A 22,294-nucleotide genomic window follows, 5' to 3' on the forward strand; every position below is an offset into this window, starting at 1 on the left:
GGGCAATTCATCAAGCCAAGCTAAAGTTTTCCGGGCACAAAAACGTGCAGTAAGAGTTATATGTGGTGTGAACTTAAGAACATCCTGCAGAAGCCTGTTTAGGGAACTAGGGATACTAACTACTGCTTCCCAATATATTTATTCCTTAATGAAATTTGTCATTAAAAATATATCACTTTTTCAAACCAACAGCTCAATTCATGGAATCATAAGAATAATCTTCACAAGGATTTAAAGTCACTTAGTCTTGTACAAAACGGTGTGCATTATTCAGGAAAACACATTTTCAATAACTTGCCAGCAGCCATAAAAAGCTTAACCACCAACGAAATTCAATTTAAGAGAAGCCTAAAGGATTTATTGGTGGCCAACTCCTTCTACTCCATTGATGAATTTCTCAGTAAACAAGTACAATATAACTTCTGCGCAATTTCAGTGCAGTAATGTGTTCATTGAAATCTCTGTGTGTGTGTGTGTGTGTGTGTGTGTGTGTGTGTGTGTGTGTGTGTGTGTGTGTGTGTAAGTACAATCTAACTTCTGCACCATTTCAGAAGTTCATTGTAAATAAGTATTATAGTAGTTGTATTACATGTTTATTACCTTATAAATAAATAAAAAACTTTTTTATTTTAAGTTCAGTGCATTAGTATTTGTAAAATGACTTTCATATAGTGTTCATTAAAAAATAACGATCATTCCACTTGGGACCTGTGGAATGGTACATTAGCTTATTTGTTTTAGTTGTAAATATTTGTCATGTATTGTTGTTTTTCTGACATGTTCCACATCCTGGAGGACCTCCTCACTACGGATCAATTGGAATGAAAGAATCAGTTATAGTTATACATTTATGCCTCAAAGCTACCCATTCTTCTTCTACTGTATATCTTTCCCCCATTCTTGTAAATTGTTCCCTTATGCTCTCCCTGAAACTCTGAACAACCTCTGGTTTAGTCAGCTTATCCAGGCCCCATCTCCTTAAACTCCCACCTTTTTAAGTTTCTTTAGTTTTAATCTACAGTTCATAACCAATAGATTGTGGTCAGAGTCCACATCTTCCCCTGCAAAGTCTTACAATTTAAAACCTGGTGTCTAAATCTCTGTCTTACCATTATATAATCTATCTGAAACCTGTCAGTATCTCGAGGTTTCTTCCATGTATACAACCTTCTTTTATGATTCTTGAACCAAGTTATGCTCTGTGCAAAATTCTACCAGACAGCTTCCTCTTTCATTTCTTACCGCCAATCCATATTCACCTACTACGTTTCCTTCTCTTCCTTGTCTTACTATTGAATTCCAGTTACCCATGACTTAAATTTTCGTCTCCCTTCACTAACTGAATAATTTCTTTTATCCCATCATACATTTCTTTTATTTCTTTATCATCTGCACAGCAAGTTGGCATATAAACTTGTACTACTGTAGTAGGCATGGGCTTCGTGTCTATCTTGGCCGCAATAAGGTGTTCAGTATGCTGTTTGTAGTAGCTTACCTCACACTCGTATTTTTTTATTCATTATTGAACCTACTCCTGCATTACCCCTATTTGATTTTATATTTATAACCCTGTATACACCTGACCACAAGTCTTGTTCCTCCTGCCACCAAGCTTCGCAAATTCCCACTATATCTAACTTTAACCTATCCATTTCTCTTTTTAAATTTTCTAACCTACCTGCTCGATTAAGGGATCTGACCTTCCACGCTCCGATCCGTAGAACGCCAGTTTTCTTTCTTCTGATAACGACGTCCTCCTGAGTAGTCCCCGCCTGGAGATCCAAATGGGGGACTATTTTACCTCTGGAATATTTTACCCAAGAGGACGCCATCATCATTTAACCATACAGTAAAGCTGCATGCCGTCGAGAAAAATTCCGGCCGTAGTTTCCCCTTGCTTTCAGCCGTTTGCTTTACCAGCACAGCAAGGCCGTTTTCGTTAGTGTTACAAGGCCAGATCAGTCAATCATCCAGACTGTTGCCCCTACAACTACTGAAAAGGCTGCTGCCTCTCTTCAAAAACCACATGTTTGTCTGGCCTCTCAACAGATACCCCTCCGTTGTGGTTGCACCTACGGTACGGCTATCTGTATCGCTGAGGCACGCAAGCCTCCCCAACAATAGCAAGGTCTATGGTTCATGGGGGGAATTATCATGATTAGGTTTTGAAATGTTGTCTCTGGGTGCACAAACTAATCATGCAGTTTCATGATCACAGATACCCATGCAACTTTACACCACACATACGGTGCAGATACCCTTCACATTCAACCATATTTTGACAGATCAAACAGATTAACAAAAATCTTCACTTCATAGCAGATCAGTCCAGATTCTAATAAGCATTAGTGTTGACATTTCAAAGAAGCCCTCAGAATAATACTGGATGACAGACAAATGTGCTGAACATCTCCACCACTGGCCTGACCACCACATTTCCAAATCACTGGTCCATTCAACACGCCTATGATACTGAACTTGCTAGAGCTTCAGGGACTTTTATATGAAACATCATGAGTTCTCATTTCCATGCACATGTACATCTACCCTGTAAAAACCCCTGAAGTGCACTACAGAGGGTACTTCTCATTTTACCCCATATCTGGATTCCTTCCCATTCTGTTTTTATAGGAAGCATAGGAAGAATGACTCTCTAAATGCCTCTATCCATGTTGTAATCAGTCTAATCTTGTCTTCACTATTATACAGAAGTGATACCTTAGGGGCTGTATTGTATTTCTAGATTATCATTTGTTACTGGTTCTTCAAACTTCATAAGTAGGTTTTCACTGGTAGTTGGCTGCTAGTTCAGGTTTTTCAGAATCTTGTAATGTTATCGTGTGAGTCAAGGAACTCTGTCACCATTTGTACCACCCTTCTTTGGGTGCATTCATTATCCTCTGTTAGATCTATCTGGTGTGAATATTCAGATCTGGCTTTATAACATCAAATATAGAAGTTTTAATGTTGTGGCCCCTCTGCCACTCCTCTTAGCTTGGTGCCTCAAGCGGTGGCTTGCATCGCTTGGGCCTTAAACCAGCCCTGACCTTACCTTATGTAATGGCACATGACCTATCAGTGGAAAAATTGACTGCTTATGATAATATCACAAGACATTTAGGCTTATTTATGGAATATAACTGGTCTGACAGGACCATCTGTGTTAGTGTTTTTTGATTCCTACAATGTTTAAAGAATGAAACACTTTTTTTTTACAATACCTAATGGTAAGTCTTCTGGGGTTTATCCTATGATGCAGCAAATTGTGTAGATGAGTGTGAAACACATAGTAAATTATTTTCTTAGTTACTTTGATTGATAACCTTTTGAAACAAACAGTTTTGAAGCTCTCAGAGGCAAAACAACAGTATGCCATTCTTTCATGAGCAACAAGAGTTACAGATGTTATACCACTAGAGGAGCTTGGAATAGCTGCTTCCATCTCATCAGCTCAGGCACAACCCGCATTTGCTCTTATTTTGTCAGTCCACAGTGGCCAAGAAAAATATGTCATTTACATAGCATATCTTCACTAGCATCTCCTTCTGGGATGTATTACTGGCTCTGCTAACTGCTGTAATTACTTTGCAGTTCTGAGGCTTCTGTGTTGCTATGAAAGGTTGTATCATGGCAGGAACCACAGGTCAATCATTTTTACGTGGGCTATCAAGCTACACAGTCTGTGTCAACACTACAAATTTGTCTGGATTATCTCTGAGTGATTCAAATTTTATTCTGAAGCCAAGGCCAGACTAAACCATGTGGAAACCTCTCCCTTATTCCCTGGGACCATCAGTTTTCTGACTGGTTTGATGCAGCCCACTATGACTTCCTGTCCTGCATCAGCATCTTATTCTCAGAGCACATCTACAGTTATCATCTTCAATTATTTGTAGGGTATATCTATCTTCTCCAACAGTGTTGGCTCTGTGCAGCTCCCTTTAGTGCAGAGATTCCCAAACCTTTCCCTGTGATGAAACATTCTGGGAATCCTGGTATTTTGATGGAACAGGTTGTTTGTTTAAAAGGTTAATAAAATTTTTAAAAAATGAGAGAAACTTTTTTATTTTATGATAGCTTTGATTTTTAAATCATAATGAAAACAGAGAAATCATAATAAAAATTTTAAAAGGTAATTAATACTATCAAAAATTCAAGATAAAAATAAATAATAAAACAATAAGAAATGCCATGTTATTAATAGTTTTTTGTAGAGCACTAATTCACTTCCTGTGTTCCACATGCCACAGTTTCGAAAACCCTGCTGTAGTGAGTTGTAAGTTACTTCCTGACATAATAACACATGTCCCATCATCATGTTCCTTCTTCCAGTCAATGTTTTCCACATTTGTTCCCTTACTGAGGCCTTGTACATTTCTTATCATGTCAGTCCATTTAACTTTCAGTATCCTTCCACAACAAATCTCCCCTAACCACTTGAAATCATGGGGGACCCTTCAAAAATTAACCACTAAAGTGCTCTCAATTTTTCTCAACATGTAAGTTAATTAAATAAATTTCATTGAACATAAGCAATGTCAATAATTAATCAACATGAGCAGAATCTCACATACAGAACTGAGAAGTATTCTGTGTTAAACGTAACTTCTAATTTCTAGACTCTACATCTACATGTATGTACATACTCAGCAAGCCTTGATGGAGAGTACCTATACAACTACTAGTCATTTCCTTTGCTGTTCCACTCACAAACAGAGTAAGGGAAAAAATGAATATCTATATGCCTCCATATGAGCCCTAATTTCTCATGTATTTGTGGTCCTTATACAAAATATATGTTGGTGGCAATAGAATAATTCTGCTGTCAGCTTCAAATGCTGGTTCTCTAAATTTTGTCAATAATGTTCCTCAAAAAGAATGTCATCTTCCTTCATTCACATTTGAGTTCCTGAAGCATCTCCATAATACTGTTCATACCTACTGGTAATGAATCTAGCATCCCATCTCTGAATTGTTTTGGCGTCTTCCTTCAATCTGACCTAGTGCGGATCCCAAACACTCAAGCAATACAGGTCCTATATGTGATCTCCTTTACAGATGAACCATACTTTCCCAAAATTATCTCAGTAAACTGAGTCAACCATTCACCTTCCCTACCTCAATCATCACATGTTCATTCCATTTCATATTTCTTTGCAGTGATACACTGAGATATGTAAATGATGTGCCTATGCCAATCAGGACATTAGTTATGCTGCAGCTGAATACTACAGATCTGTGGTGACATAGAACCACTGCCACCTCCCCCCCCCCCCCCCCCAATAATATACCACTGCCCTACCACAGCAAGAAAAACTGTATCTTTGCCAGATCAGTTCTCTGCAATATGTGTTCTATGCTACAAGCATTGTATATGCCCTGCAAGAACAAAAGTATTCATAGTAAGTGACAGGAGTGCAAGTGTTTATTTATCATTGTAATTACCACGCCCACTCCCGGCTACCTACAATGATGACTCTGTTATTTTCTTTTCATCTGCACCATGAAATACTGAGTTATACTTGCACCGGCATGCTGTCAATTACCATGGGATGCAAACTTCACGCCATAAAGAATATACCCCATGATGGCGCTTTGATGCCTGGCATCACTGCAGATAATTTATTTGTGCATCTGTTTGGTGTTCTCACTGATTCCCAGATGATATAACCAGTGTAACTGTGGTTCTTGAACAGTCGACAATGTTCCCGTTGTTTCAACAACTGCCAAACCAGGGCATCATTACCTCTCACCAAATGGGCGAATACACTAAATAGCAAATCAAGTATGATGTTATCAATGAGGATGGTGAGATGATGCCTGCCACTCCCTTAATTAATTGTGCTACATCAGCAGTGACCATACACGGTGAACAATGGCTGCCTGCCACCGTCCCCACCTCTCGCCTAACCTAATATACTGTTCAGTGACAGTGTTAATGAACTACACCACACTCATTTTCATTCTAATGACATTCTGTGTGCAATGTACCAAATTAGGGACATCCCCCAGAGTACTGCAATTGTTGACAAACAATTGCCACCATATACGACTGCCTTCCATTGCAGAGAACCGATATTTATGGGTTTTTGTGGATGAATCCATCCTACAAGTGACCTTCCTGTGCCAGACCATGTTTTCTCAAGGCCTACACCTGAACATCATACTGCATGACACCGGGGTGATGTTACACTTGTTACGGCCACACTGTGACCCACGTCATGTCATCAAGACAACTCACACCGACAACAGCCATGCTGTGCTCCAGGCAGTACCTGCCACATGATGTTAGTCAACAAGCAGGCACACTGTATCTACCTGCAACCAAGCAAGGTTTTCACACCTCATAACCACAGCATATCAATATGGTGAGCCTAACTGCAGCTGCAACCCACACTCTGTGGGAACACAAGGAGTACCTACAACAATCGCCACATTGGGTGACCTACACCAATGCACCATCTACCATAATACTGACTAACTAGGGTCCATCCATTACACAGTGTTTCTCGGCATCCCACTACAATGCTGTCCTCCATAACACCGATGCACCAGATGTGAGACCTGCGCCAAGTCCTGTGATAATTTGTCATGACACCTGCATTACTGACACACCTACTGCAACTACTGTGCTGTGTCAACAGCTGCTATCTCTATCAGTCCCATCAGATGGTGTTCATGAACCCACATCGTGTACTTTGCATGATTACAATGATTTCATACTGATCCCAGCCCCTACCACCAGGCAGATTACCACCAGCCACACACCAAGCTACATCTGCTACTGCGACTAGTTGATTCTCTGCAAGAATGGTTCACACTCTGTGAGTGCATGATGCAGCCAGCCAGGATCACAGACAACCATGACAAGTTTTTGGAGCTTTTGAACCACCTCCACACCAACACCGATCTTATCAGCGACCTCCTATTGCATGCACCGACCACTGACAGATATGAGACAGTGAAGACACACACATACAACAGTGCCTGTCTCATACACCTGAACATCAATTCCAGCTAGCCATTGTTGAGACATTGCTGGGCCATGATACCCTGTCAGCATTCTGGTGCAGGTTACACCTCTGAATCAACACAAACCTCTTACCAGATTGTGCTCTCCGGTCACAATGGCTTCTCAAGCTGCCTGAAAACATACAGGTGGCCATGCTGATGCATGAGGACAAACCAGTGGAAACCCGGTTATGCCTAGCTGATCAAATGCTTGCCCTCACGACCATCACACCTTGATAAATGCTTGCATTGGCTCCGGCACCGATGTCAACATTGGTTGTATCTACAGCCAGCCTGGGTCAGCCTGCACACCATTCATGCCCACTGAGCTTTTGAACCACCTCCACACCAACACCAATCTTATCAGCACCAGGGCTACTGACAGTTGCTGAGCTGCTCCAACTTTAGCCAAACTCTTCCACTCCCCACAAGCAGCAGCCTCAAAATAATCCTTGGCAGTTAGGCACCTACAATCAGATACTGTGATGGACTCAGATGCCGTGTTTGTAGCAGAATGTAAATAACGACCTGCTGCATTCACGCCCAGCTATTGGCCCATGCCTAACCATCACAACAACTCACCCAGCCAGGATGCTGTGCCTAATCGGCCGCACCGCCCCTGCTGTTTCCATGCATGCTTTGGTGATGATGCACATCGCTGTCACCCACCCTGCTGCTACCCAAACTAGTACAGAGGCCTGACACAAACCCATCAGGTTGCTCCCCTGGTTCAAGCTGCCTCACTACGAAACATTACAACACTTATCATACCCCATGCCTACATTCTAATGGCGCATGGTTCTTCATCTGTGACAACCATTTAGTTGACACAGGCACCAACGTTAGCACACCGACACCTCAGATGGCACCTGGGAAATGTGCATCAACCAATATACAACTACACATCATGAACGATTCAGTGATTCCTGTGTAGGCACAGCCTCTATCACAGTTCAACTGGACAACCACGCCCCTCACCCATGGACGTTTTTCGTGGATGATGCCACAGAGTCAGTGTCGTGTGCAGATTTTTTGAGGCATTGTAATCTTCTGTGGGACATGGGTAGGTCCTTACTACTACATCATGACAGCCACATGCCAATCAGTGGAGTAAACAGTGACCACCCACTCACGGACAAGACTCTGTTGCCTCCTTCTCCTACCTCTGAAACAGTACTGGACCTCATGCTAAATTGCCAGGCATTGTTAGAGGAGCTTAAAATTGTGACTACCATTTTCACCAACATCTGTCACACCAATGCCAACTCACAAGCATCTAATGAACAACTCCACAACTGCTGATCTTAGCGCACAGCACAACAGCACATCACACTGCAACAGCTGTCGTCGCACCAGCAACAGTGAGAGCCACCTGCCCCAGATGCCGCCAGGCCTCCAGAACCACAGGTCAGTCCAGTGCCTCTTACTTTTGGTGATGATGCTCCCATGAGTGAGCTACCTGGAAACAGTGATATTGCTCTCGCAATTGGGCCAAGTGTAAACAGTGATATTGCATCCACAAGCAGATCATGTGCTTCACATGCCACTCCACATCAGCCCAATAAAAATATTAACGTCATATGCAATGGTGCTGTACATAGAATTAATGCTACCCCCGGTCCACCAGTCTGATGCTGGCCACACTGCTTCACTCCTCACAAAACAAATGCGGCCAAGGCCACGATCAAGGAACTGTTACATGAGGGCACCATCAGACCATCAGACAGTGCATGGATTACACCAATTACTATGAGAATGAAAAAAATTAAAATAAAATGGCCCCTGTGCAGGAATTATAGACATTTGAACATGTGCAGTGTCATTAACAGTTATCCCATGTCCAATATTCGGGACTTCTCCCAGGAACTGGCTGCCACAATCACCTTCAGCATGATCGACTGCAAAAGAGCTTATTCGCAGATCCCAGTGGCCATGGAGGACTGACAGGACGGCAACTATTACACTGTTTAACTGACTACAGAATGCAGCCCAGACTTGGCAATGGCTCATTGATGGCTTGTTTTTTACCATGCCCTTTTTGCTGTTGTTACTTGGACTCATCATAAACAACTCAAGATCATGAGGAACACCTCCAAGCAGTAGTCGACAAACTATCAGAGCATGGTGTTGTGGTCAATGAGGACAAAAGCCAACTCCACCTAAAATGTGTTACACTTCTAGGCCACCTCGTTGATGCTTCAGGCATCAACCGCACCCTGGAATAGATGGACCAAACCTGCAATCTACCACCCCCGATGGACTATCAAGAGTTGCACCATTTTTTAGGAGTAATTAATTTGTTCTGGCAACACCTCCCCCATGCTGCAGAACACTTCTGCCACTCACAGAGTCACTCCATGGCAAGAGAATGGCAGGCAAAAGTAAGTTCACTTGGACTCCTGATATGCAAGCAGCTTTCAAGAACATCAAAACCAAACTCACTCAGACCACCTCACTGGCACTCTAGTTGCTGGATGCACATATGGCTATGATGGTTGACACCAGCGACCGGGTGATTGGGAGTGCTACAACAGGAAGTCCCCCATACAACCCAGCATCTACAGTTTTTCTTGTGGAAACTTACCGACTACCAGAAAATGTGGCCAGCCTTCTACCATGAGCTTTTGGCGACATAAGAGGCAATTCAGTAAAACCGAGATGACATCAAGGGCTGCCCACTTACTATCTACACAGACCAACACCCTCTGGCTGATGCTATTAAAAACCCACTAGCCAATACCTCACCTCGATGATTTTGCTACCTGGATTTGATTTCACAATATATTACAGGTGTCCGCTATGTATGGGGAGCAGAAAAAACAGTGGCTGACTACCTCTCATAACTCACCACCACACTGGCACACCTTGACTTTGACCAATTAGCAGAGGCACAAGCAACTGACACTGACCTTCAAAACCTGCTATCTGGACACACAATGGGCCTCAAGCTCAAGCAGTGCACCATTGCAGGCATAACCAAACTAGTTTAATGTTATGTATCCCATGGTAGGAAATGACCAATCATCCCACAGAACTTCAAGAAGACACTTTTTGACCCCCTCCACAACTTGTCTCGCCCTAGAGTATGCCCGACACTGAAACTTATGGCAGAACATTTTGTTTGGACTAACATTAAACAGGTCTGCACTGCTAGGATGAGAGCCTGCATCCAGTGTCAATGGGGCAAGACAGGATTTAATGCCCAACTGCCCCTTAGGAAATTCCTCATCCTGAAGGGCCATTTCCAACATGTCCACAGAGCGTTGGTGGGGCCACTCCCAGATTCCAACAGGTATGAGTACATCATGTCACCCATACACAGGACAACTTGATAGGTGGAGGTCTCACTTGTGACAGCCAACATCATTGCCCAAGCTTTCGTCACACTGTGGATTGCACATTTCAGCTGCCCAGAGTCCCTGACAACTGACCAGGGCCAGCAGTTCAAGTCGGCCCTGTTCTCAGAGCTCTGCCACCTCTGTTAGTGCCACACAATGGCGACCTACCCTCAATCCAGCAGACTTGTGGAACAGTGACATCACTACCTCAAGACAGCACTCGCATGTCATGATTAGGAGTGGATGGAGGCCCTCCTCTGGGTGCTGCAGTGCATACAAGCTGCCTACAAAGAAGATCTGGATGCCTCACTGGCAGAGGTGCTCTACTGGGAACCGATCACCCTCCCAGCAGAGTTCATATCATAAACCACTGATCCTATGGACATCAACCTGCCAGACCTAGTAAAACATGTCAGGGACCACATACAATGTGTCCCAATCTCACTGCCATCTCACCATGCCAGACTGACCATCTCTATGCTCAAGGATCTCCAGTCGTGTACACACATCATGTTCAGAACTGATGCTGTCAAACCCACCCTCCACCCCATGTACAGGGCCCATACAAGGTTTTGAAACAACGACCAAACACTTATGATATTTTGCAAGATGGAAAAATACAATGGTGTCAGTGAACCACTTAAAACTGACGTGGACTTCGTCGAACATATCTGGTGTTTACCCCCCACTGGCCCCAGCTCTAGGACCCTCAAACCAATTTACAGTCAGCCTAGACCTGTGACACTACTTCCTAGATGACATTTCTGTAACCCCACAGGACTCACTACTAGTGGTTAGGGCCAAATTCGCCAATAGACAGTCAGGCTACAGCATGGTCTTGAAATCATTAGAGCACCCTATGCCCCTTCCACCTATGATTGACACGGGAGGTTGCACTTGACCAATAGATTGACTCCATGCAAATTCCAACACACAAAATGATGTATTTTGTGGTGTAGTTGCCATGTTACTACAAACAGACAATAGTACCTCTGTGTCAAAACTTTGAATTTTCCTCTATCAAGTGATATGTGCAATGTGTTTCTATGTTTTATAGTTCATATGTAATAAACAACTGAAATCTGTTCTTTATTTTTTAATCACCTGGTATGTGGGTTTCAAGCAATCTTCTAATATAAGTTACAGAGTCATTATTGCCTTGCATTCTGCTGCACTTCTTTGGAAACCAAACTGATCTCCCCAATGCCAGTTTTTATTGGTCATTCCATTCTTCAGTACTTGATGTGTGATACCAGTAGTATTTTGCAACCATGACTTACAAAAATTAAGATCTGGAAACACATACATTTCCAGGGCTTGCCTTCTTGGTGTTGAGGTTATTATGTTCTTCCTTAGGTATAAAGTCTTGTCTTTTTTCTAAACATGATGGGGTTTTATTCCACATGGAAAGTCTTGACTTAATCCATAACTGTGCATTATGTTATGGTACTGGAGTAGATTAGTAAGGTTGATAAATTTCTATGAAAGTGCAGACAAGTGTGTTAAAGTGCATCGGTGTTGGCACTTATAATTCTGCAAAGCATTGTAGAAAATCTCAAGTGTACATAGCATGCGCAGTAGCAACTTCTGACACTGAATGTAACAGCAACACCAAATGTAGTGGGAATAGGTAGAAGGCACCGTATTAAGACTTGTCCAAGCTTTCCAACTGATTTATTATTTCCAACTGATTTATTATTACAGTGTCCCCGTTTCTCTCGGTCTGCATCACTGGGTCCCACAATGCTGAGGACACCACTTCGCTGTCTGTGAAATGGCTTGGCGCGGAATGGCTGCCTCAGCGACCCATGCAATGCCCTTTGGTGTGTTGGTCTTGTATGGCCACAGAGTTGTGCTGATGTCAAGATGCACCGGCAGCCAACTCAGCGGTCTCCGGTCCCACTGCATCAGCGCTGCTCGCTGCAACACACTGTGTTCTTCTTTGCCGGCATGGCTAAGATTGCGGCAACAACAAGCACTCGCGATCTGGCATCCAAATCTGATACCCTTGTCTCGGGATGCCTCCAGTGTCTGTTGGAAGCCAACAAGACTGCCTGTAGCCAGTGGTGTGACACACCCTACCATCCAGGAGAGCTGTCATACTTGAATGCTTTGTTAGTGAACCGGCACCTACTTATAAGTGGCTGTGTGCCTCTATTTTGCTAAATGCACCACTCCACATCATGTACTCATAACATTTAGGTTGGCCAGTGGGCTCCTTCTGCCTATGACTTGTGCCATGCAAACTGCTGCATGTACTTTCTCCAGCAGTTCTATGCCCCTGTGGCCTCTATTTTACTTTGCAACTGCTGGTGAGCATAACTCACTGTAAACATGCCCATGCCTGGCTGTAACTTGTGTGCTCAGAAATATTGCAGAAAAACTGACTTTTCCTATGCCAAATGGTAGTGCTGCTACATTATTCCCCCCTTTGGAAAGACCAGGTCCCCGGGTTGACCTTTAACTAACTCCTAACTTGTTTGAGTCAGCACTTATGATATATTTCCTTACTTTTAGAAAACTTCAATGTGGCCTAGTGCTCCTGAAAACACATGACATGAAACAAAACGTAAAAATTCCTTACTGGACGACCACTGCTCAATCAATCTCTTACCTACTCATGTCATGCCCTTGGTATCTAATCCACTGGGACTTAGACTACCCTTGGTCCGCTCTTGGAATTGGCTCTCTGCCTGATCTGAACGAAAACAACACATAACAAAGTTAAGGCTGCGAAGACACTTGGCATAATGATCATTATTTGCTGTTGTCTTTCCCAATACTGAGCAACATGTTGCACAAGCTGTTAGGCAGATAAGCACCCATTTTGCTCTAAAATGAACTGGTTTCTGATCTCAACAGCCCTGGCTCCAGATTTTGATTTAACAAGGCCAGATTCTGCCTTGGCAAAAACTCTAAAGTGGCTTCTGGCCAGTACAGTTGTAGCTGCATAACATTCAATTGCGTGACCCCTGAAATTGATGCTGACAGGTGGAAGATTGGTCCTATTATGTTACACTTAGTTCCATTGATTAAAATTCTGCTCCCCTCAAGCTCTAAACATTTTGCTTCAGAAGATACTCCCTGCTCAAAACAACTTGCTACTGCTGTTCAATTTTTGTAGGTTGAGAAGATCCAATGCATCCCAACCCATTGCAAGCTCAATTTTGGCTCCATGATGTCCCTTGGACAGTCTATTTCTTTCCTCCTGGCTAAAAATAACTGTACTGTGCATGTGTCCGGATTGGTGCTTATCATCCTGGCTAGATGTACCATTACCTTCCCTCTATGGCAGGTTTGTTATTCCGACCTTGTCATCTTGGTGTACCAGTTGCTAGCTGCTGAAATCGGCAATACCTCCTCAGTTTTTACTTCTACAGACTTGCTCAACGCTCCCCTCTTCAGTGACCTGAGGACAGTGATCACCATCACCCTTCCACCCTCTATAAAAAAGACAGCTGTCCCTAGCAGGCTCACAATACTCAAAAACACATACAACATATGAAAATACAATGCCTAATTAATCTACACAAAATCAATGACACATAACAAGAAAACGCAAAAAAACTACAAATACTCTACTACTTTCTGGATCACAAAGCATACAGTACATCCTGCTGTACTCTATCTTCCTGCTTTTCTCTGTGCTTAGCACCTCTCTTCACTCTCTCTTTCTTCCTCTTTCTTTCCTGTGACACGCCTGGAATCACATCCAGGTCCAATGTGTATTATCATTGTTCTAGTTGGCAGCTGAAGCTTAACATTAATGGGGGATGTGGTTTGAACTACTTGGTATGGCCCTTGATACCTCGTGAGGAACTTCTTCGTTTTCCCTCTTGGCATATAGGGGCTGGATAGCATTACCCATTGCTCTACTCTATACTGTGGTAAACTTCCTTTCCACTTCACTGCATCTTCCTGTCTTTCCAAAGTCTTCATATTCATCTTTTGTACCCATTTCCTAACATCCCAATACTTCTCGCGAATTGATGTACAGATGCACTGGTCCTTTCTTTCTGTAGCCTCACCAAATCAAACAATGACAGCATTTTTCACCCGTACACTACCTCATATGGTGACAAACCAGTATTTGTATGGATTTTTGCATTATATCCATGTACAATATGCTTCAAATACTCATCCCACTGATGGTGATGAGTATCCACATAAAAACTCAGCCTTTTCCCGATTGTTCTGTGTACTCGTTATGCCCTTCTGTTGGCCTGTGGATGCATTGTGCTCATCTTTAACTTCTTTATGTTCAACAATTTACACAGTTCCTTCAATAAATCCAACATGAACTACGTCTCTTGGTCAGTAATTATTGTCTCTGGTACACCAAACTTCAAAATCCAGTTGTTTACTAACACTTGTGCGACCATTGCTGCCTGTTGATTTGGCATAGCCACCATCTCCACATACCTCGAAAAATGGTCTATTATTGCCAGAATGAATCTTTTCCACAACGGTGTTCGCCTGAAAGGTTCTAAGACATCAGCCCCCAACATAGAGAATGGCCATGTTGCTTCCAGCAATCGTTATAGATGTACCTGTTTCCAACTCAGATCTGCTCTCTGCGCACATGGTATACAATCCTTTACATACTGATCCACATCTACTTTCCTATCTCTCCACCAATACCTCTCCGCCACTCTCCTTTTTGTTGCTCTACGCCCTCCATGACCAGATAAAACGTGATCATGTGCTTCCTTTAAAACCTCATCCCTCAGCTTCACTGGCACTACTACTCTTGGTCCTAACTGCATTTTCCTGCACAGAATACTGTTGTACATATTACACTGTGGTTGTGTTTGATACAATTGGCAATAATTTTCCGCATCCTGTAATTCTTTCCATACTGCTAGGTCATAACCTATGACTTCTATTTTTGCCACTTTCCTACTTAGTGCATCTGCATTCTCGTGCTTCTTCCCAGGCTTGTACACCATCTCGTAGTTGAATTCACTAAGCCTCACAGTCCACCTAGCGAGTCTAGTGGATGGATCCTTCAACTCCAACAACCACTTCAATGCAGCATGATCTGTCACTACCTGAAATCTTCTCCCAAATAAATAACATTTAAATTATGTGATTCCATAGATTACGCTAAGCATCTCCTTCTCTGTTGCTGAATAATTCCTCTCTGCTGCATTCAACTGCCTAGACGCATAGGCTACAGGATGTTCTTTCTCTTCAACTTTCTGACTAAGAACACACCCTAATGCTTGATTTGATGTATAGCACGCTAGTATTAACTCCTTTTCAAAATCTGGAAACACAAGAACCAGACTTGATGTTAACACTTCTTTCAGGTTGTCAAACACTTACTGACACTCTTCTGTCCACTCAAATTTCACACCCTTCCATAACAATCGTGTCAACGGCTGTGCTAATTCTGCAAAACCCTTCACAAACTTTCGATAGAAATTGCAAATTCTGATGAATGACTGCATTTCCTTAACTGGTTTTTGTTCCCAAAAATCCCTTACAGCCTGTACCAACCTCAGATCTGTTCACTCTCTGTCCTTAATGACAATATTACCCAAACATTTTACTTCTTCTAATGTAAAATGACACTTCTCCTGGCTCAACATCAAACGAGCTGCTCTTAACCTCATAAAGACTTCTCTTAACTGCTGTCTATGTTGCTCCATACTACTTGAAAACACTATAATGTCATTCAAATAGATAAGACACTGCTGTGGTTTCAAACCCCTCAAGACACTGTCTAGCAACCTCTGAAACATTGCTGGAGCATTTTTCAAACCGAATGGCATTCTAATGCACTGGTAATGGCCTCCAGGAGTAGAGAAAGCAGTTTTTGGATGATCCTCTGGAGCCGCCTCTAACTAACAATAACGACTTGTCAAATCCATCGTAGAAAAGTACTGGCACTGTCCTAAGTGATCCAGCATCACCGATATGTTTGGAATGAGGTATGCGTCCATTACTGTCTTATTATTGAGATACCGGTAGTCACAACAGAACCTGTATTTCTTAGTTCCATCCATAGAGTTTTTGGGCACAACAACAATGCTTGCTCCCCAGTGACTATTATTATGCTCTATAATACCATCTGCAAGCTGCTAATCAATGACATCCTCCACAATTGGCTGGAAATACCTCAGTATTCCGTATGGTTTATGGTAAACAGGTGCTTCATTTCCTGTTGGTATCCTGTGTTGAACTAAAGGAGTTGCTGGCAACGGCCCTTGTGGAAAAAAACAAATCCTTAAATTCCCACAATAATTCTTCCATATGCTCTCTTTTTCCTCCTTTCAAATGCTTAATTTTGTCATGCAATGCAGTTCTATCAGCAGTTAGTGGTTGATCGCTTCGCCTACCTCTTGAACACCAGTCTTCATCATCATCTGCCACATCCAAACTTGCTACTAAAACTCCTTTTCTCAAATTCGCATCTACATCATTAAAATTATCCACGTTCATGGGAACTACTCACCAGTCATTCCCCTCCTGTATACTTACAATACTGCATTTCACAAAACAACCTAATGAACCCAAAACATCATTATCCTCCAATGGTTCAGTAAAACATACTGTACCCACAGGTAGATTCGACTCCACACTTACCCAAAGCAACTTCCAGGTCCCACCACACACACACTCATGCAAATTAAGCCTTAATGCTAATGTATGCGGTTCAATTGGTTTGTTCATTACACTGAATGCTCCTTACAACAGCTTTGCATCAACAACAGTTTCCCCTAGCTGAAATAACATTCCACCAAGTTCCACAGTTTGTTGTCCAAGGTCAATTTGGCATGATGTTGATGCAAGAAATCTACTCCTAGGATCATGTCATAGCTCTCACATACCCAAGGTACTACCTCCATACATGCAACAAATCAGACTTTCCCTATGCGAAAGTCAACTGTCACTGACCCTAAAGGTGTGACCTCCTTAGCCCCCACTCCATGCAACCTATAATGTGGTGGGTCTAACTTCCTTCGTCCCATTAAACTCTTAGTAGCTACTGACAGTTGCGCCCCTGTGTCCAACAAATTCTTAAACATTTTAGTTCCTATGGATCCTACCACTGATCATATTTTCTAATATTACTTTGATTAAATTTTAGAATACTCTGAAGCTGTGTTTAGAACTCTGTGTTTAAGTGGAATTGCAAAAGTTCAGAAGTGTAAATGCAGTGCAGTCGATCAGTTGTTGTTAAGACACGTGAAACCATCAAAACTATTCATGATATGGTAATAAAAGATTGCAAAATGAATGCACTTGTGATAGCTAACATTAGCAACATCTCAGGTGAATGATTATTCTTTTCTGTAAGTATTCTTCATGAAAAAATCTATTTGAGAAAGCACAGTGTACTTTAGGTGCCACAATTTTAGTTTTGACCAAAGAGTAATGTACTATCTGGCTACATTTATGCATAGCACATAGGATTTGCGTGTTTGTGTGTGTGTGTGTGTGTGTGTGTGTGTGTAGATGGAATGTTCGAGTCATCATTATATTATTGAACCCAAACAACGAATTAACCCACAAATAAAGCCTTGATAGGATTTACCATAGAAGATGAGTACCTGAGTACCATTTTAATGGTGAAAGGGGTGGGCAGGACGAGGGGTTGGGGTAGGGTCGGGGCAGGTGGTGTGTGTGTGTGTGTGTGTGTGTGTGTGTGTGTGTGTGTGTGTGTGTGTGTGTGTGTGCGCAGAATGAGGTAGTGAGTGCTTTTGGAGACCCAGAATGTAGAATACCATGTCATGATAGATTATTTGGACAAATACAGAAGCTTAAGTGAACAAAAATGTCCCTTATTACTGCAATGTTTGTAATTAGAGTTGATTCAAAGTGGCAAAGACAGGCATACTAGAAAAAAATTTCTCTGGGACAACACTACATCTGATGAAGCAACAATCACAATAATGAATTGCAATAGTTGAGATTGGAGTCAGTTCCACCTAGTTTTCCTGGTGTAGATCCATTCCACAGCTTGAAAATTTGGTACAGTAGAAGGAATTTTTATCAAACATGGAAGTGGCTGCCATCAAATGAGTGTTTTTGGAGTTTGTCAAAAATAGGAATCTTGCTGCTTTAACTAGATAATCACATAAGGACACTATATTAACATTTTTTTTAAATAACCTAACTCTGAATATTTTTTAGTAGGTTTTACAACCAGCCCCCATAGTTGTGGATGTTACAACTGAAATTTTATGTTAGAATTCCAAAAGTATCATACTTTTATAAAAGATAATTTCCATTAAAAGTATAAAAGAGGAAATTAATAGTAGTATTTTAGACTGTTCACCATTTCCAAATTTGGAAACCACAGTCACATGGATGTGTGTGACATTCGCCTGAACATTTGATGCCATCTATTTTGGCGACCTATGGGAATTTAAGGAGATGGGACCTAGATAAATTGACTAAACCAGAGCTTGTACAGAGTTTCAGGGACAGCACAAGGGAACAATTGACAAGAATGGGGGAAAGAAATACAGTAGAAGACGAATGGGTAGCTCTGAGGGATGAAGTAGTGAAGGCAGCAGAGGATCAAGTAGGTAAAAAGACGAGGGCTAGTAGAAATCCTTGGGTAACAGAAGAAATATTGAATTTAATTGATGAAAGGAGAAAACATAAAAATGCAGTAAATGAAGCAGGCAAAAAGGAATACAAATGTCTCAAAAATGAGATCGACAGGAAGTGCAAAATGAGTGAGCAGGAATGGCTAGAGGACAAATGTAAGGATGTAGAGGCTTATCTCATTAGGGGTAAGATAGATACTGCCTACAGGAAAATTAAAGAGACCTTTGCAGAAAAGAGAGCCACTTGTATGAATATCAAGAGCTCAGATGGAAACTCAGTTCTAAGCAAAGAGGGGAAAGCAGAAAGGTGGAAGGAGTATATAGAGGGTCTATACAAGGGTGATGTACTTGAGAACAATATTATGGAAATGAAAGAGGATGTAGATGAAGATGAAATGGGGGATACGATACTGCGTGAAGAGTTTGACAGAACACTGAAAGACCTGAGTCGAAACAAAGCCCCGGGAGTAGACAACATTCCATTAGAACTACTGACGGCCTTGGGAGAACCAGTCCTCACAAAACTCTACCATCTGGTGAGCAAGATGTACAAGACAGGCGAAATACCTTCAGACTTCAAGAAGAATATAATAATTCCAATCCCAAAGAAAGCAGGTGTTGACAGATGTGAAAATTACTGAACTATCAGTTTAATAAATCACAGCTGTAAAATACTAACACGAATTATTTACAGACGAATGGATAAACTGGTAGAAGCCGACCTCGGGTAAGATCAGTTTGGATTCTGTAGAAATGTTGGAACACGTGAGGCAATACTGACCTTACAACTTATCTTAGAAGAAAGATTAAGGATAGGGAAACCTACATTTCTAGCATTTGTAGACTTAGAGATAGCTTTTGACAATGTTGACTGGAATACTCTCTTTCAAATTCTAAAGATGGCAGGGGTAAATACAGGGAGCAAAAGGCTATTTACAGTTTGTACAGAAACCAGATGGCAGTTATAAGAGTCGAGGGACATGAAAGGGAAGCAGTGGTTGGGAAGGAAGTAAGACAGGGTTGTAGCCTCTCCTCTATGTTATTCAATCTGTATATTGAGCAAGCAGTAAAGGAAACAAAAGAAAATTCAGAGTAGGAATTAAAATCCATGGAGAAGAAATAAAAACTTTGAGGTTCGCTGATGACATTGTAATTCTGTCAGAGACAGCAAAGGACTCGGAAGAGCAGTTGAACGGAATGGATAGTGTCTTGAAAGGAGGATATAAGATGAGCATCAACAAAAGCAAAACGGTGATAATGGAATGTAGTCGAATTAAGTTGGGTCATGCTGAGAGAATTAGATTATGAAATGAGACACTTAAAGTAGTAAAGGAGTTTTGCTATTTGGGGACAAAATAACTGATGATTGTCGAAGTAGAGAAGATATAAAATGTAACCTTGTAATGGCAAGGAAAGGGTTTCTGAAGAAGAGAAATTTGTTAACATCGAGTATAGATTTAAGTGTCAGGAAGTCGTTTCTGAAAGTATTTGTATGGAGTGTAGCCATGTATAGACGTGAAACATGGACGATAAATAGTTTGGACAAAAAGAGAATAGAAGCTTTTGAAATGTGGTGCTACAGAAGAATGCTGAAGATTAGATGGGTAGATCACATAACTAATGAGGAGGTATTGAATAGAATTGGGGAGAAGAGGAGTTTGTCGAACAACTTAACTAGAAGAAGGGACTGGTTGGTAGGACATGTTCTGAGGCATCAAGGGATCACAAATTTAGTATTGGAGGGCAGTGTGGAGGGTAAAAATCGTAGAGGGAGACCAAGAGAAGAATACCCTAAGCAGATTCAGAAGGATCTAGGTTGCAGTAGGTACTGGGAGATGAAGGAGCTTGCACAGGATAGAGTAGCATGGAGAGCTGCATCAAACCAGTCTCAGGACTGAAGACCACAACAACAACAACAACAACAACAACATGAAGGACTTACAGAATCCATTCTATGAGTAAATGTCATCTTGCTTTTCAAAGCAGATCCAATAGATAATTAGTTGGGAGGCTGAAAATTGTGTAAAATCGGTTACAGCTGAAGCATGAACACCCTGATTAGAGGCTAACTGTCTTAACTAACTGGAGCAAAAATATAGTATAGCTGAAGTTTATATGAATGTTATTAATTACAAGGGACATATGTATAGGTACTTATTTAAAGACAAGTGCAGCACCATATGAAAATTCATTGAAATTTTAGAAGTCTTTCTTAGTAAATTGGTTACACCAGAGGTTAATTTTGGCTAGTGTGCACTGGAACAGCATTCCTACATCTCATAGATATTTTTTGTCCAACTCACTGGAACAAGTCAGTGCTAGAGATGTTAAATTGCAATGTAACTATAATTCACCATTGCACTGGCACCAGTGAATATTCTTGAAGCTTTAAAAAATCAAAACTTGTGATTTTTATTACCTGGGTGGCCTACGGAATTTGGGGGGGGGGGGGGGGGGGGAGGTTGTTGAAGAGATGCATTTTGGCTCCTATAATTTTAGAATTTATGTACTGGGCTACAATACAAGAAACTGGAGCTTGGCTGTAGAACAATAATTGGTGTGACACACACTGTAAAGTGTTCTCAGAAAATCAGGAAGCCTCACTCCATATTTTCAAGACTGCTCTGCAAGAATCTCATTGCAGTCAAGAATATCTGAGAGGTCAATCATGTCTAGTCATGCTGGTCGTCCACTGGAACTGCATTTAACAGATCATATGATTGCAGCCTAGTGTGTAACATCATTTATTGCAGCCTAATAATATCCAAAATGGTGCCAGTTTCCAGTCAGTTATCAGGTAACTGAATTAGTTTCTAGGAAATCCACAGCTCTTGGGGCAACGAAACTAGTGAAAATGAAGAGAGCACTGCATTAGTCATTACCAGACAAAGCAGACTTGGAAAATTGCAAAACCAGCATTTAGAACTGAAAAGAGATGTGGGAAAATTGCAAGTTGTGGTGTGTCATGAACTGTTCAGCTTTCTGAGCTTATTTTAAGTTTGAAAAATTAACAACATGGTTATAGCTCAGAAACATGCCTTACATTAAGACCTAGTTCCCATTTAATAAAAAGTTACCAAGGATATAAATACCAGTTGTGGAAGCCTGCACTATACAAAAATTTTAAGTGTACTACAGAGTGACTGTAGAGACATTAAAGTACATCCTTAGAGCTATTCAGCATCAGCCTGTACTTATGCAGTCTTATCATGTTGCCCATAGCTTTCTTTGTACATTGTGGTGGTAGCATCTCTTGTACAAGCATACCCACATTGGCTTACCTGCATCCATAAAAATTATAAGATTGTCCGTATCATCAGTAACACAAGCAGAAACAAGTACCCTCCGTGACCTATATTCCCCAAACAGTCCCATTTTAAT

At 41.6% G+C, this 22,294-nt stretch overlaps 1 protein-coding gene across 1 annotated transcript in view; it reads right to left on the minus strand.

Annotated features, from left to right (window-relative positions):
- The window catches only part of LOC126325807 (clavesin-2-like), a 142,863-nt gene that overhangs the window by 74,801 nt on the left and 45,768 nt on the right, over positions 1–22,294 (minus strand). The gene's annotated exons all lie outside the window — the stretch shown is intronic.

The sequence above is a fragment of the Schistocerca gregaria genome, chromosome 2, assembly GCF_023897955.1.
Source record: "Schistocerca gregaria isolate iqSchGreg1 chromosome 2, iqSchGreg1.2, whole genome shotgun sequence".
Classification (NCBI taxonomy): domain Eukaryota; kingdom Metazoa; phylum Arthropoda; class Insecta; order Orthoptera; family Acrididae; genus Schistocerca; species Schistocerca gregaria.